Genomic DNA, 18,885 nt, shown 5'->3' with positions numbered 1-18,885 from the left:
TTAATTAAAGCTGGAGAGGAAGGAAGGAGCTGGCAGCCTGCCTGTGGCTTATCTCTCATCGTTAGTTGTGAGTGGAATCTCTAGCTGTTTTGTGTCTGGCCTTCATCTAGCAGATTCAAAATGAATATAAATAAATTGTAAATGCCTTGTCTGAGATTTCATGGATCTGTTTGATCTGTAGGAGAAGCATCATTCTTGTCTCTGGTGAAACCTTTTGATGGAGCCTAACAATTAAAAGTGAGAAAAACATTGCCTCAGAATACTCATGTAGAAATCCATCTCACTGATGTAGGTTAAAATTGTCCCCTCTTTTGTGAATGTGTGCACATATATTTAAATATTGCATGAGCTTACTATTATTTGCTACTTTACAGAAGTCACAAGTTCGGTAGCATTTCAAAAAATCACAAGGGAGATGGGGGTCAAGCTGTCTCGAGTGTCTCAGAAGCGTGCGTACCAACCTCTGGGCAGATTGTTAAGAAGCAGGTTACAAACCCCAAACTGGTTGTGAATTCTATGCTTAGATTTCACCAACAAAGTATCGAGTGTGAATTCTTCAGGCATTATAACAGCCTTAACACGGAGTCACAGACAGACCCCTTGGTACTCCAGTCTATCTTGCCACCCAGACAAGAGTAATAGAAGCTGCTGTAATATGCAAGCTCTAGAAGTCCTTTAGGGTTAACCCAGGCCAAGCACTGAGAATCCTTTGCTTATGCTTAGAAATCTTGCCCACTCCAAGTCGAAGCAGCATAGAGACCCAGTTGTTTCTTGTCAGGGGGTTTTATTCCCTTCCTCCCAGAGTTCAAGCTGATGAGATGAGTTCACTTGCGGGGTCTGCTCTTCATAGGGTGTCGGGGGAGGAATGCAATGAACAAAGTCTTTCTCCTTTGATTTTTCATGATGGCTCATTTGGTTTCAATGGGCCTTCTTATGTGTTGGTCCTAACACCTTCTGTATATTCCCAACAGCACCTGCCATTACGTTAATTAATGCTTCTTTCCTGTTTAGTGAGTACACAATTACGGAGGCTTACAATGCAAACAGTTGATCTAACCTGATAACATGGGGTACATGCTAAGTGAGATTAATACATGTAGTATCCTACAAACATTTCATAAAGTCTAAACACATTTTTATACATCTAATACCTATTTTAATAATAGTAACACACAGGTGAGCAAGACTGGTTTCCAGCTTTGAATTCATCAGTGTTCAGCTGGGGCCTAAGGGCCTTGGCATGAGTTGGCACTTGGTCTGCCAGAGTCAAAATGAGTTCCTGACCTGAGGAGCCTACAATATAAAGCCCCGCCTCTGCAAATTTTTATGCATGTGTGTGAAGTTGTATGTGTGTTTGCAGGATTAGGGACTAAATGATAGGCTTGATAGAGACATAAGGATGTGACATACATTAAAAAGTAGGGAGAATGAGGAAGGACATGGGTTATAGATAACCTGATTATCTTCAGGCAACTTCCTACCTGTTGTAGGAATATATATTACTGGCTATTACAGTTCTCAAGGCAGAGTTGGGGATAGAGTGGGAGGGAATGGTTTAAAAGAAACCTATGTTTGTTATGTTTTGTGGGCTACTCTCACACATGATTAGGGGGTACCTTATTGAAATCAGCCAAACAAAAGATTTTTGTGTACAGTATAATAATTTATATACTCTTTCTTTGAAAGTTCAAACATACACTTTGAAAGAGACTGTTTACTAAAATGTCTTAGTGGTGCTGATGAAACTGCATTTGCAGTTGTCATTCACCAACCAATGACATTTGCAAGAGTTCTACCAACTTTGTTTCTGGCTTCCAGCTGCCATGTGTTCTTATTTCCACTCCCTTGGGAATACAGGAAAAAGAGTGAGGTGCTTTTATAATAGATGCTGGTTCAAAACACTGATTATTAAAGCATCATTTCTCATTTTTGGCAATCCATCACTTGTTTCCATGGGAACCAGAATGGGAGCAAACAGCCGCCAGAAGCAGAGTTTATTGGAACACTTGTAAATTTCAGTGACTGCTGGTAGACAGCTGCAAATGTTGTTTTCCCAACAGCACCTGCAGACACTAGGACAGAACACCCTTCCAAAGCCCAGTGTTAACTTTGTAAACATTTTACTTTAAAAAAACCTTAAAATAAGGAAAACATCATATAGATTTTTCTCTTTCTTTTTCCTAACCTAGCATAATTGTTAAGATCAGAGAAAAAGTAAACTGGCCAATAGTTCCCAACACATGGAGTTAGTACTGGATAGTTGCCGTCAGGATCCTTGCGAGCTGAACTGAGTGCTTCCCTTTATACTGCCCATTAACCAAATACATGTAGTAAATCATTATAGCAGTGTGCATTAAAACGTTGTTTCACTGTGGCTCCTTACTGAGGAATAGAGCATTACAAGAAAGAAAATCAGGCAATTAGTTGTATACAGTATCATCATGCATGTCTACAACTGACCAACAGTTTATCATTTTCTCATCTCCTTTTTTATTAGAATGCCTTAGCCTTTTAATCTGCTACTATATGGTGCAAAATAGAGACAGGGTCAGTTGGGATCCCTAGCAAAGCTGTTCTATTACAAGGTGTTACACTCCGCAAACTACCCTACCCTCATCTTCCTGACACTACTCTGTCATGCCAGCTGGATGGGTCTCAGGAGGGGGTGTAAGCAGGTGGAATAAGTTGTGTACTGATAAGTGTGCTGATAGAGAGACTCAGTGAAATAGTGGATGGAGGTTTCTTGTTAAACAGGAAGAGAGAGGAAACTGTGATGTGCCCCCTCTAGGGCGAAGATGCCAGGGGAGACTTCTTGATTTCTCCAAGGCCTTAGATTATCACCACAGAGCTCAGATAGCATGAAGCGTCTCATAAAACTAATCAAGAGGGTAGCAAAAAAATAGTCTCCGTCTCCAGCTCCACCTGTCAGTTGCCAGTATCCTGAATCTTTCTTCTCAGTCAAGCTTCAGGCCAGTGCACAATATATAGACAGCACTTGTTGCTCTGATGGATGACCCTGTCCTGCCCTCAGACATGGGAAATACATCCATATTCATTCTGCTATGGTATTTGATAGCACTGATCACAAAATATTCATATCCCATCTCCAAGAGGCTGCAGAGGTAAATGGAAATGCCCTGAAAAGGTTCAGGTTCTTCTTGTGTGTGTAGGAGACAGAATTTTCACTGGAGCTGGACCTAGACTATGGATGTCAGTGCCTCAAGAGATAATAATTACCATTGAATTAACCACTTTTAGAACTAAATGCAAAACCTCACCTCTTTGACTTTGCTTTTCCTCAATAATTTCTTTATACCCAGAGACACAAACTATAAACAATTCAAGCTATTTCTCTTTTAGGCTGGGAAGAGGGTTGATTATTTTGATTTCTTTTTAAAATACTTGGGTGGCATTCAGGCACTATGGAGACAGGGATACATAAAAGTACTTGGATAAGCAGGTGATACCCCCTAAAGTATACAACACTGGAGAATGAGCAATGAATGTCATGCTAGCATTTTAAATGTGTGCCAGGACCTGCATAAATTGCTTTCCCCTCGCCTCCCACCCGCCATCCCCGGTAGATTTGGCAATATTGTCTAAACTGACTCTCAGTAGACAAACAATATAGTATTATGATTTTTTTTTTGCTAAGATACGATTTTGATTAGAGGGGTGGAAATATGACCTTGTGAATTGTGTCTTCACAATGTGTCGATTATTTAGATTTCCATTAGCAGGGGTAAACTGATACATTATTGATAATTTAATGGACAAGTAGCTTGCAAAATCTTTTTGTTTAATGGAAGCAAAAAGAAGTGAAGGTTTAATAGTTTAATGCCTGATAGTTTTTAATCCATAGTTGTCAGTGTTACTTTCATTGAATAAAAAAAGTTCACGGCACTGAGCTTTACTAATCAAGATGCATAAAGGTACAATTTCACTTGTCACCTTCTTATTGTACATGATAAACCGATTTAATTCAGAAAAAACTCCACATGGGGCAAAAAGGCCATTCCATTGAATTAAGAGCTAAAATGTTAACGTCATTTAAAAACGTATACAGTTTTCTCTGCTGAAAAATATCTAAGCAACCTCCTGATATATTGCATTTCAAAAAAAAAGTTGTCATGTGCAGCTCAGGTCTTTGATTATGCCATGCCTTTTAGAAAAACGAGGAATCCCGTGGCACCTTAAAGATTAACAGATAGTCTTTAATCTGGTTAGTCTTTAAGGTGCCACCGGACTCCTCATTGTTTTGTGGATACAGACTAACATGGCTACGCCTCTGATACTTGATGCCTTTTAGAGTTATTTTGTTATTCATTGGTAGGGGCTAATGAATTATGGGTACTCTGAGAGTTATATTATAGACCCTGGAACTCACAGTTCCCAATGGGATATTTGCTTCATCTTTTCAAATAAATGACAGTAGTTATTGCTAGGTACTACGTTTTAATCATCATCATAGCAAAATATATGTTCATTAAGTATTCCAAATATTTTTTTTTTCTGTTCTGTGGGTAAGTTTGTGTTAGGTAATGACAGGCAGGTTTTTATGTCAGAGCATAATAGATACCCAAATCATTTTAAACAATTTGCCTTATTTTATCTGAGGTCCCTTGAGTTATATCAAGAGCATATGTATTAGGTTAGAATGGGGAAACAATGTGAAAATTGATCTAAAATGTCCAGATAGATGCAGATTGATCCACTAATCATTTAAATCTTGCAGTCCCTAAAGTTTCATTCATGCCTGTGAAATAACATCATAGTAGTGTCTTTCATGGACAAGATTATCAAAGCACTTTAAAAAATCTGGATTACTCTTTTACGTCCATGTTTTAGTAAATGGTCATCAACGTTTCACTCTCATGGAAATATTGAATGTCTCTTCTTAGTAAACAAACAAAAGGGGTTTACCAGAACTACATAAAATAATCTGAATTTGTACTTTATAAAATGCTAACATAAAATCTAGTCTTACGCATTTTTAAATTTAATTTTTGGGGTCAACCTTTTTAAAAAAATTCCCCCATTTTGATTCTTACTACTTGTTTCAATAGGGTATCCCAATCCATTAACAGAGCCATAACTCCTGATTTATTGGCAGTGGGAAGTAACCCTCCCGCTCTGTGTCAGCTCAGCTATGCTTGCCATGAGGATGGGGTCAGGGCTATGCTCACCTAGTCCCCACCCATATGCACAGGAGGGGAAGTAGCAACCTTGCAAAGGGTGATCTCTTTCTTCCTCATGATGCACAGCAGCAAAATGCCCTTTAGCAGAACAGTGAATAAATAAATACTAGATATCATTCTTTGGTATTAAAAGGTTAAAAAAGCTGGACATTATCCATAATATTAGTTAGAAATTAGAAATTTAACTTGATTTGAAATAAAAGTATCAGTCTCATTTTGTCTTAGTCTGGTGGTAGCAGTGGCATTTTAATTTATATGAAAGTGAGGGAGACAAAGTGAGAATCAGAGTCAACTAAAAAAGAATAAAATGGGGTTGCAAAATAGTTCAACAGAATGGAGAGAAATACGTCACTTTATACTTTAATATTAGTATTAATAGTATAATAACTGTTACTACAGCAACTAACACCTAGAAGCCCCAGTCATGGATAACGACTCCATTGTGCTATGTGCTGTACAAACATAAAACAAACAGATGTTCCATGCCCCAAAGAGCTAACAATCAAAATATAAGGCAAGAGACAGCAGATGGATAAGGCAGACAGGGAGTACAAGAAAAACAATGAGGAATCTGGTGGTACCTTAAAGACTAACAGCTTTCGTGGGTAAAAGCCCCCACTTCTTCAGATGCCTGTATCTGTAATTTTCACTCCATGCATTTGAAGAAGTGGGTTTTTTTACCCACGAAAGCTTATGCCCAAATAAATCTCTTAGTCTTTCAGGTGCCACCTGGACTCCTTGTTGTGTTTGTGGATACAGAATAACAGGGCGACCCCTCTGATACTAGGGAGCACAAGGAAACAGTGAGATGACTGGTCAGCAAGACAGGCAGTAGTTTCAGCACACCAGTTGCCTAGTCATGGTCAGTTTTGGGGTTTTCTTTGTAGGCATCATGCCAATGGAGTGTTTTCAGAAGAGTTTTGGAAGAGGATAATGAGTTAGTTTTGTAGCTGTTTATGAGCAGCTCCTCCCAAGTCTGAGGGCAGCATGGGAGAAAGTTTAACAAGTGGACAGTGGAGGCTGGCGCCACAGATCAAGTGGAGGCAAGAGTCAACATCTCAGTAGCAAATGAGAGGTGATAAGTACAGTGGGGATAGACTATGGAGGACCTTGAAAGGTGAAGACAAGCATTTTTGATGCACTAGTGAAAAGAGAGCTAGTAGAGGGATGCAAAGAGAGGGGAAACAAGGTCAAAGCGAGAGGCAAGGAGGATGATCTTTGCAGCAACATTGGACAAGATTGCATTTGTCAAGGCCAGAGAGAAGGATGTTGCAATAATCGAGATGCTGGGCTACTGGATGACCTTGGGCAAGTCATTTCACCACTCTGTGGGCCTCAGTTTTCTCATCTGTAAAATGGGGATAATGAAGCTTACTTCATAAAGCACTTTGAGATCTACTGATGAGAGGTTCTATATGAGAACTAGGTGGTGGTGGTGGTGTTATTATTTATTCTCTCTCTACATCTCTTGGCCAGTTTCTGATACCTGACAGCACTTTGCCTCTTATCCTATGACTACTTAGTTTCTTAAATAGCTTCTGGTGAGAGACTTTGAAAAGACTTTTTGAAAGTCCAAATAAATTGTCATCTGGTTCTCTTTTATACACTGGTCTGCTGTCATTCTTTAAGAATTCAATTGAAGAGCCAATTAAAGGAGATGACAAAGTGTGTATGTATATATATATTCATTTATCATTACTGTGGAAATTCCCATTCCAAAGGCACTTTCATCGTGATTCAGTGTGGATTTAACAGAGACTGAATCCCCTAAGAAGAATCCTTAAGCCACTTTATATTCTTATATATTAAGGACACAATATTGCAAGGTGCTGATCCAGCAAACCACTTAAGCACATGCTTAACTTGAATGCATCCATTGCATTCACATGCATAAGTATTTGCAGAATCTGGGTTTAGATTGTGAGATTAAAAAAGTGCACTTGATTAAGTATAATCTAATCAGATCAAACCAGCACAGTTTTTATCAGAGAAGATTATGCAGCTCTTACATAAAGATTATGCAATTCTAATAGTTGATAAACTAGGAGGTAAAATGACTGAATGTATAAAATTTACTAGGATTTTTAAAAAAGGACATTTAATAATCTCACTCAGAATAGACTACTAGTGGTGAATAATAAAGGTTTTTGAAGAAAAAAAATTCCAAACTCCTTGATAAGGTTCCAAACTAGGAAATCAGTACACTATATATATTATCCATTGTTTAAAACTGAAACAAGCTTTGTATTTAAATAAAATGCATATAACCACCTCAGTAATAAGAATAAGAATACTTCCCCCTTCTATGGTGGCGTTTTTTCTGGAGCTCTCAAAAATTCTGAGAAATCTGAACTGCAGACTTTCCGGTTTCTTTGCCAGGCTAAATGTCATCATCATAAATACAGTACCATATGCTTGAGTTTGAAAGAACCATTTAATTTTATATGCTTTTTTTCATTCCCATGCTTTATATTATGGTAATTGTGGTGTCACTTATTGTTGCAGAGAAAACCAGAAAATCTGGTGCTCAGATTTCTCAGGAATTTAAGAAGCAATTTTGTAAAACTACTGTGTTAATTACATTTTTTTTCAAAATAGCCATTTAATAGATTCTGCTTTTGGAACCCTACAAACATGTTTTTAACTTGGAACTCTTCAGTTTATCTTTGGAAAATGTATAACTACAAGACAAGGGAGTGAAGTCTTGTTGCAGATTAAAAACTGCCAAGCAAATAGGAAACTATAGTTGATGATTGCCCTTCAGAGTGAACAGAACTTGATAAGATTGGTTCTGGATCCAATATTTTAATGTATTCTTTAATAATTTTGGCGAAGGAAGAGACATCCAGTTGATTAAATCTGCTGATGACATTAAATTGTTGGTTTTTAGTCAAACTTTGTAGGACTGAGAAGCTCTAGATGTTTAAACTTGGTTGATTGGGCAGGTGGATGCCTGAAAAAAGTTAACTTAAGTAAATGTAATATATTGCACATTGGCAAAAAGTAGTATAAACTTCTCAAATACGCTGATGGGCTTTGAATTTGTGGGATGCTCTGAGGGAAAACTATGGATAGCTCAATGAATCATTATGGATAGTTCAATGAAGATATCTGCCCAGTGGGTAGTGGCATTACAAAACAAATAGGATGCTTGGGTGCCTTAAAATAGGGACACAAGATATAGTAATGCCATTATACTGAACTAATGGTATGCTTTTGTCTGGGTTAAAAGTATCCTGTTTTGGACATCTTCCCTTAAAATATATATAGCAGGGATTGAGATAGCACAAAGAATGGCAATGCAAATGGTTAAAGGTATGGAAAGACTTTTCTCCATAGAGGACATAATCTACTCTGCTTTACACTCTGGATCTCAGTTAACTTCAGTGGTAATCACAGCTGAATTTGGACAAGTCTGAGAAGATATCAAAAATGCCAGGATTATTCTGTACTGAGGCACAGTATTCAAAATAAAGACACAATGAAAACTCATTAGTCTCTTCTTTTAGTGTGTCAATATATCAGAGCAATGGGTTACTCAACAGATTTAGAACAAATAAAAACAAATATTCCTATATTCATGCCCAACCTGTAGAATTCACTGCCACAGGAGGCCTTCAGCTCAAATGCTGTAGCTGGCTACAAAAACATTGTTGGAACTTTTTATGACCACTAGTAACATAATGATAAAATTAATCAAATCTCATGCTTCAGGGCATATGCTAATACTTACTAACCTACTTCACAGGGGTATTGTGAGGATTAATTAGTTAATGTGTGTAGAGCATTTGGAATAGTACCGTGTAAGTGTTCAGTGTTACTACATGCTGATCATCTGAGAGGCACAGGAAGTAATTTGGCCATGTGTACAACACTGTACAAATGAAAACATGCATTAAGAGTTTTTTCACCTTTTCCTGATGATGCCGATATTGGCTACTGCCAGACTTTTTAGATCAGTTATATAGTCCCATATAGCATGCGCTACAGTATGTTCCTCTAAATCATCATATCTGGCAGTTTCTACATTTTTTGGCACTATGCAACATGTTTATGAGCAACATTCTTCCTATATCGCAAAATTTGTAGCAAAGGCAGGACTTAAAACCCCTCAACATTTTACATGAATTTCCTGACAAACTGCCTAAATGGCCAGTTTACAGCCAGAGTTACAAAATTGACACAAACTGATGCATAGATGAAGGAAAAGAACAGTTTAGTGATAATGCTGGGTATAGAACAGGTTGAAAATGTCCTGCATGGGGTCCTAAAGGTATTGCCTGTCTCTGTCTGAAGCAGACTGTGATATCACCTAAACTACAGTATTTCAATTCAGTGGTAGTAAACAGTGTCTTTGTAAAGTACTTTATGGGGTTTGTGTAGTTAGTACTACTTTTGGATGAAAGATGTATAAGAGTGAGATATATAGACTCATAGACTTTAAGGTCAGAAGGGACTATCATGACCATCTGTTCTGACCACCTGTACATTGCAGGCCACAGAACCTCACCCACCCACTCCTGTAATAGACTCCTAACCTCTGGCTGAGTTACTGAAGATCGATGAAGATCCATGCCATTCGTGAGTTACTAGTTTCCTGAAGCTAAATGCCAAAACAAATGATGGACCTGCATGAAGTCTTGCCCTTTCATTAACCACTTCATCCAGTCAAAAAGAAAGTTAAGAAGTGAAGAATAAAATTGTCAAAGAAAGGATAGCAACTATATAGCTCTTTCTGAGCACATGTTCAGTGGAGTTTTCCATCCCACCACCCAAGGAAGGCCACTCCGTATCCAAAGAAGCTCTCCATTTTCCCTACCCACCTTGGCCCCTCAAAAGATATCCTGTAAAGCAATGGTTCTCAAACTTTTTTTTTCACGGACCACTTGAAAATTGCTGAGCGTCTCAGTGGAGCACTTAATGATCATTCCAAATGAAGTTCAGGACGGCACAAAGATGGTTGAAAACCACCTTAATACCCCTTCCTCCTGACATGCAAGTTTTGTGTTGCCTCGCTAAGAAGCACAACAGAAAATCTCACTTTGCTGTACACAAGGCCTTAGAGACATTAACTGTGACTTGGGAGAATTATATGATCTTTGCCTTTTAGTAGTGTGCCATTTTTGAAAAACATTGTCTGGCAAAATCCATTGTGGAACAATTTTATTGGGTGTTTTTTTTTTTTTTGGCTGTGATTTTAGCCTTTCAGTGTGATCATAAATGTGCTTTAGTTAACGTTATTCCCAATTAGGGTTATACTCTCTGAAGGTACAAGTTAAAGAAGCTGTAAGGAGCTAACTTAGTGCTTGATCGCCAGTGCAATACACATATTTAAACCAACACTACAATGTAAGGCAAACCCACAAATGAGACTATTAATAGAATTAGTGATTATGTGTTTTGAGCTATGGGGAACTGGAAGCCTCTGAGTGCCCTCCCATAGCCAGATTGCTTTTGCAAACAAAGAAGATTTCCTCATGTTGAGTTCTACTGGATAAATATGGTGACAATTACGTTATAAAGGTTGGCTGTGGATAAATGTTTTTAGTATCTGATAGTAAATATTAACTCTTTTAGTCCTTTACTTTCTGTATATTTGATTTATACATTATTCTTTAGCATCTTTAGGTTATAAACAAAGAGTATGTTGAATTCTAAGGTCCAGAACAATGGTCCTTTATTGATAAGTAACCCTATTCAGGAATTCTATGTGTTAGACTGTATTTTACAATCTTCGGCGCCTCTATGTCCATAGAACTCCAGATAGTCTGGGAAACTATTCTCTTTATATATATGTGCTTATTTAAGCATATGTAAACCTGGGAAACTGATAAGGGATAATTTTTACAGCAGATAAAAAGAATAATTATGGGGGAAGAAAGACCCATTGAACTATATTATCTTGTTAGTCCTCTCTGCTGTAAATAATTATGCCTTCACAGATAAATCAGGCAAACTGAGAATGTATAGAAATGACATCAAAACATATTTCTTTTGGCAAAAAAGGTTTTCTTTGTTTGGAAATCCTATATAATGACACTAATATGGGAATTTAGTTGGGGAATGAATCTGCTGCATCCCTCCAGATACAGTGAAGGAGAGACATATAACCAGCTCTTTATCATCAATCATCATCATCATCACATCAAAAGGTGATAATGTGTCTATTCTTTCAGTATTCTGTATAGTGCTTTCGGTATTCCGTGTAGTGCTGTACTAATCTCTGATGAATAATCTTTGATTAAATAATTCCAGTTGAGCCCCTTATTCGACAGTCTTGAGTCATAATTAACTCAAACATGCAACAATGTGCCCTTATACACAGGGATTTTGCTAAACTCCGTGCCTACTTCTGTCCTCAGAATTGAAAATGAAAAAAGATATAGCCTCATCTGATCGTCTGGATGTCCTGATTTATCTGTCCTGAGAGGCTGCTTTGATATTCGGACTGATTTTATAGAAATTACATTTTTGTCCCAGCTTCAGCATACTTCCACTAATATTATAATGTTGAATCCACATTATTCTTTCTGGAGCAGTCCCTTCTCCCAGCAGCACACTCTTCTCCCTTACAGGAACACGAGGCCATGCTGCCTCTGTCTTGGGCTCTGGTACATCACTGGCTGGCTTCCCTAGTAAAGCATGGGTACATTGGTACATCTGATACAAGTGCCTCTTTCCTGCCTCATTCAGCTGCTCCAGCCCGGATGCTAACATAAGCCATGCCACAGCTTCTAAATCCCTTCAACGTGTACACCCTCTTTTCTTGACAATATTAAGAATCCCTCATTTTAAAAGAGCCCATTTGAGGAGAAAAAATGAGGATTGACAGAAACACAATACAAAATGTTAATTAATTTCTGATGTATTGGTTCTCTAATTGCCTTGTTAAACAGAATATTGAATTTAGAATGAACGTTTAATTGCAAGTAAACTATTACCAGTAAAAGAAAGCATTTCAATATTAAAACCTGTGTCAGATATCAGAGCCGTTGAGATGGGGAAAGACCTCTGATATTTTAAATGGTGATTTTCTAAAGAAAATATAATTTACAGTCACAAAATTCATTCCATATATTAAATGGCTCTTTTGGATGTAGCTGCATATTTTAAAATTCCTTTGAACAGCTTGATCAGGAATGGTGGCCTCTTTTTTTTTTCTTTTCTTTTTTTAAGACTGAAAATTAGAAGGTGAAAGAGAAATGCTACTTGTATTTTTGTTTCCTGAATTTCTCTTCTCTAACAGTGTCAGACCAATTTCTGTAATGAGACTAGACTCAGTGAGTGAAGTAAAAATCATCCATTCCCTGCCAGCATTCTACACTCCCTTTGGAAAATAATGATAGTGATTCCGTGCGAGATTGTGGTTTTTAAATTGCTTGTCTGCTAATTATAAGAAAAGCCAAGATATGGAGATCTGTGTAGTGCTAATTACTTGTGCCTTTTCTGCCCAGTGTAATTTACAGTACTTTTTTGGAATGTCACTTGCTCCTCGAGTACTTCTGCATGAGCTTTGTTTCAGACATTCAGATTTCATCTTCAACTAATGAAATAGAGGAATCTGGCAAACATTAGGGCAGGTTTTCCCCTCCTTTTTCCCTGGCCTGTTTTGTGTGCTTCTTCCCCCACCTGGTCTGATATGTGCTGCTGGGAATGGAATGCATATTGCCACAGCTGCATATTTCCAACTCGAACCCAGGCAGTACAGGCCGTTGTGTTAGGCCTTGTTTACACTACACTTATTCTAAAATCTCCCATTGGCTCAGCTCCAACATGGGGAACACCAGTGTAGAAGAGGCACCAGAGAATATGAGCATTTTAAGCATCAAATTCTACAGACCTGCTCGGAGTGGTTAGACAACATGATGCTTAAAACTCTAGGAGCCACTTGAAGCCATTGTTACCACCAGTGAAGTAGAAGTTCTGAATGCAGCAATTGGAAAATTTTGGCCAAATTGTACATATCCCCTTAAATACAGCAGTTGTTTTCTGGCTGCATTGTTTTGGTTTACCTTCCTTATCTACTCACCCTACCTCATTTTCCCACACACCTGCAATGTACGGGTTGGAGACTCCCCCACCAGTTGCTATATAAAACTGGATTTATGTTCTGTGAAATAAATGGATTCCCTCTTACTATTTTATTAATGAAAAGTTTGGATTCATGTCATGTAATTCAAATCACGTAATCACATTATTCCAGGAGCTGGGTCCCTAGGTATGGCTTTGGCTCTGGGTGTTGTGGGAGTCAGACCCTTCTGCCACAAGACTCTCAAGTTTCTCTCCCAGATTTCCGAACCAGGTGCTGGGAACCCAAAGGGAACAGTAATTGCTCTGTTTGACAGTAATGCAGTGTGTGGATGTGAGGGCAAACAATAGCCAAAACAGGGTAACTAGTGTGGATGCACTGCATCATGGCTCTTTACGCTACTGCAGTCCCATCGGTTAAGTTAGCAATGGAACAGTTCTCTTGTGTAGATGGGTGCTCACTGTCAGGGCCCATACTTTTAACCCTTCCTTTGTTTCCAATATATACCACTTGTCGTCAAAATGAATTCTTAAAGGAAATTTTGTGTGTAACCTTATGTCATGCAACAAACAAAACAAAACAAAACATGGACAATGATGTATGGAAACCCCAAGCTCCTTAATACGTTTAAATGTTCAAAAGGTAGCTTGAGGACTCTTACTGAACGTGAAATCAATATCTCTCTTATTTCTCATTATAATCTAAAGTAATTGCATTTATAAGTAACATTCAATTAACATGAGTACTACTAACTTTGAGTACTCCATTCACAGATGTGCTATAACAGATTGTCCTAACTTGATAGCAACCAATGACAATCTTCTAGGCGCTCTAATTGGCCTTCAGAAATGAAAAGTGGAGTTTTACTAATTTAACAGTCAAGTCTGTTATAACTCATTATATAGCTTTATGTAATCATAAATACACTTTTTATAAAGAATTAAAAGAAGGTAATATACGTAATGCCAATCATCATGGGTTTATGGATGATGTCAAACAAACTTGATATCTTTTTTGACAAGATTACAAGTTCTGTTGATAAAGGTAATAGTGTGATGTCATGTACTTAGACTTCTATAAGGGGCATTTGACTTGGTACCACACAACATTTTTATTTCAAACTAGAATGATACAAAATTTGACACAGCACACATAAAATGGATTAACAACTGGCTAATTTACAGGGCTCAAAATTTAATTATAAACAGGAAATCATCATGAAGCGAGTGTGTTTCTAGTGGGGTTCTGAAGGGGTCAGTTATGGGCCCTATGGTATTTAACATTTTTATCAATGACCTAAAAGAAAAGAAAATCATCACTGATAAAGTTTGCAGGTGACACAAAGATGGGGTGAATGGTAAATAATGAAGAGGACAGGTGACTAATACAGAGTGATCTGGATCACTTGATAAGCTTGGGCAGAAGCAAGCAACTTGCCTTTTAATATGGTCAAATGTAAAGTTATTAATCCAGGAACAAAGAAGATAGGCCATACTTACAGGATGGGGGACCCTATCATGGGAAACAGTGACTCTGAAAAAGACTTGGGATCAAGGTGGATAATCAGCTCAACGTGAGCTCCCATTATGATGCTATAGCCAAAAGAGCTAATGCAGTCCTTTAATATGTGAACTTGGAATACTGAGTAGGGGTAGGGAGATTATACTATCTCTGTGTTTGGCACTGGTGCAACCACTGCTGGAATACTGTTTCCAGTTCTGCTGTCCATTATTCAGGAAGGATGTTGATAAATTGGAGCGGGTTCAGAGAAGAGCCATGAGAATGATTAAATGATTGGAAAACATGCCTTAAAGTGATACACTCAATGATCTCAATCTATTTAGCTTAACAAAGAGAAGGTTAAGGGGTGACTTGATCATAGTGTATAAATACCTACCTGAGAAACAAAAAATTGATAATGGGCTCTTCAATCTAATCAACAAAGGTATAACAAGATCCTATGGCTGGAAGTTGAAGCTAGACAAATTCAGACTGGAAATAAGGTGCAAGTTTTTAACGGTGAGGGTGATTAGCCATTGGAACAATATACCAAAGGTTGTGGTGGATTGCCCATCACTGGCAAGTTTTAAATCAAGATTGGATGTTTTTCCAAAAGATACACTCCAGTTCAAACACGAATTTAATTCAGGGAAGTTCTATGGACTATCTTATACAGGAGGCCAGACTAGATAGTCACAATGGTCCCTTCTGGCCTTATAATCTGTGAATCTATGAATTATGGCATAAACTGGTAAATATTATGAATTCATGGACAAGTAAGGATTGTATGAGTACCATGTACTTACCAAGGCAGTAGAGCTGGGTGAATAAACAATTTTTTGGTTTGTTGGCAACTTCAAAAAGTTGAAAAAAAGTAGTTTGGATTTGAAAGAAACACTTCATTTTGGCAAAATTGGAATGTTTTGTTATGATTTTAACCATTTTAAAACTTATTTGAAATTTTGAAAATAAATTATAAGAGATTTTGAAATGAAAAGTCATTTCAAACTAACAAATCTACACATTTCATTTTGAAAATTTTCATTGAAATCAACATAAATTTGCCAAACAAAGAAAACAGTATATTCACACCATGACTAAATCTTACTCTTAAAATTTGGATTGGCTTGGATGGAAGAATCTAAGACTAGCTAAAAGACATTGAACATAACAACAGCCATACTGGGTCAGATCAAGACTAGTCTCTTGTCTTCTGACTGTGGCCAGTGCCATATGCTTCAGAGGGAATGAACAGAGCCAGGCAGTTTTGAGGGATCCATCTCCTGTCGTCCTGTCCCAGCTGCTGGCAGTCATAGATTTAGGGACACAGAGAGCCTGGGACTTGAATGTAGTCCTTATAAATCATATAGCATGCTTATAGGTCCACCATACGAGCCCCTGGCTCGGGCACAATTAGAACATCTCTGTATTAAATCATCATTCTTAATAGCTAGCACCTCTTCTAGGAGAGTTAATGTGCTTACTGCTTGATGGCCACTCCCCCCCTACAGGATAAGTTGCCATGAGGCCTCAAGGTAGCTTTATGCCTATGATGTCTCAGAAGAGAGGTACTGAAAACTGCTACTGCTTCGTTAGGAAACCAGTACCTGTGGGGTTGAAGACACACTCCACTAAGGTCAAGACTACTTCCATAGCCTATTTAAGAAAAGTTCCCCTGGTAAAAATTTGCAAAGAAGCCATTAATATGAATGCACAGAGGCAACTCTCTAAGAACAGCTACTAGTAAGTAACCTCTTTTCTCTTTTTTTGGTAATATAACAGTATCTACATTATGGCTTTTGCTGATATAAAAATATCATAAAAATCACACCTATAACCAATGTTACTGCAACGGTAAACGTTTTCTTTATAGACCTTGCCTGAGATTGTGGTGGCCATTATAACAAGTACGTAAAGCGAAAACAGATCCTTGGACTCTTTTACTCCATGTGCATCTGTCCAAGAGTTGTCATAATTTGTCCCATTGTCATCATGTTGAAATGCTTTGAGATTGCAGTAATATGAAGATAGTCCACTCAGCCTCAAGAGAAATGGGAAGATAAGCGATGTGTCATTCCACAGCAACACTTGTTGTCTGATTACAAACAACACTAAATTACAAAGGAACAACATAGAGCAAGGGAAGGTTTAACAATTTGCTCAAAGAAGAGGTTAAGTAAATGTGGTGGTGGTGGGGGAATATGGTGATTGAATCAAAGCAGGCTCCACCTGAACCACTGCTCCCCAGAGCTCAGATTTCACAATCTCTGCCCCACATGAAGAGATTCCAATCTTTGCCAGTTTCTACCACTGGTGTGGATAGTGTCAGACAGCAATTGCGTGACCTTAGTGAGGAAAGGAAAAGTAGGTTAAAACAAAATAATATTTTTTTTCACTTTCCACATGAGAAATCCATTGCACACTTCAAATACTTATCATTTGTCCATGGTGAATTACTACATCCTAAATTAAGAAGTAGGTACACCTATGGTTATATTAAATAATTGAGGACATTGTTATACTTGATTTTTAATTCTGGAATCACCCCTTTTGATCAGATGGTGCTAATGAATGACAGTTTCTCTAAAACCAGAGTTTGCAACTACAATAAAGTTTCTGAGATTTCAGCAGTCAAAATCCAATTACATTAAATATTAAATTGATTTTGCATGACAATGTACTTATACAACTTTAAAAAAGAGATTGGAATGAACTAAAGAGTTTGCATTTTCATGCCCACCAAGTATGCTGCAATGAGGTTCATTGGTAAAATCACATGAGAAAAACTTATATAGCAACTGCCTGCACTTCGCCTGGCTCTGGTAAGTGTCATCAGTCTTTGTACTAGTGCAGGGTATGGTTAGACTAACAGCAATGCTATGAAGAGGGTGTGAACACGAAGACACAGCATGAGAAAGGATCTAGATCTAGGAATACATTTAGCAAAAAGAATTAATAGTGATCAACATCTGGAGACAAATATGGTCCTGCAGGAGTACGTAATCTATAAAAGCAAAGAGGATAATAAAATTCAGGGTAGAAATAAACGATAAGATTAGAAGAGACATTTCAGCTTTTGAGCTCTTCTTATGGCTGTAGGAAAATAATTCTGTTTTTTTCCACAGCCTGAAATGGTCTCATGGCCTAAGTGTCACCTCTTATTTTGTTTTCCCTTACTAGTTTGAATTAACCCTTTGTTCTGTCCTTTGCAATCTGTGCACTGCTAAAAAGTAGATTAACTGTTTCTATTTTTACTTTTAACAATCTTCTTGTTTTCTATCAGTCTAACTAGTTCATGAATTCAAAGATAAATAGATTGGTTTATGCCATCCACTTTCAAATGCAATCAAGATCAGGAAGAACCATAAGAATAATTAAAAGAGTTGGAGAGAGATATGTTTTATAGCTTCTGTTAACAGGAAATCTTTCCTTCTCTCATAGAACAGAAGTTCTTGCCTCTTTCCCCATTCCATTGCACAATTGTTTTAAAACCCTTAATACACTTTTATTGGATAATCTTGATTAGAATAAAATCTCACAAACAATTGTGTCCCCTTCTCTATTCCCTTCCAGGCCTAGCATCATGCAGTTGCTTGAAATTAATTATACTAATGCATTATTTTGTCAGAAATCAGTTACTCACTTACTATATGATTAAATCAAAGTAATAACTTAAAATAATAACACAGAGCTTAATTGTTTTCAGTAAGTCTTGGAGATGCATGTACTTTTTATATTTTTGACCTTTTGTGTTCTGATAAGACTCACTGATCAGTACTTAGGAAGATTTCTTAGTTTGCAAAGTGAACAGAAGCACTGTTTATTACAAGCTTTACAATCTGCCTACTAGCAATATTGATCATGATAGAGGTGTCTTCTTTTGACTGACATTCCTGGGAATGTGATTTTTAGTCTTTACAAGGGTGGCATGACTGCGATAAGAAACAAGAATGGGTCTTTTACTGTTGTTACAGAGAGACACTGATGTTTCCTGCCATTGAAGTGTATTGACTTTTTTATTTTGGCTTGCATCATAAATAGGCTTTGGAAAAAGGTACGACTCAATGATTGTTTACATGGCAGAAAGAGAATCAACTTACTTTTAGTTTAAAAGGCAACCTCATTGCTGCATTGATTTTATCTGACTCCTGTTTGTTT

The 18,885-nt window shown here is 37.5% G+C and overlaps 1 protein-coding gene across 4 annotated transcripts in view; it reads left to right on the top strand.

The window, feature by feature from the left end:
- The window catches only part of SDK1 (sidekick cell adhesion molecule 1), a 646,825-nt gene that overhangs the window by 288,239 nt on the left and 339,701 nt on the right, over positions 1-18,885 (top strand). The gene's annotated exons all lie outside the window — the stretch shown is intronic.

Source organism: Lepidochelys kempii, chromosome 10 (assembly GCF_965140265.1).
Source record: "Lepidochelys kempii isolate rLepKem1 chromosome 10, rLepKem1.hap2, whole genome shotgun sequence".
In the NCBI taxonomy this organism is placed as follows: Eukaryota; Metazoa; Chordata; order Testudines; family Cheloniidae; genus Lepidochelys; species Lepidochelys kempii.
Note: the sequence above shows the minus strand (reverse complement) of the source record. Positions and strands in the feature narration are given on the sequence as shown.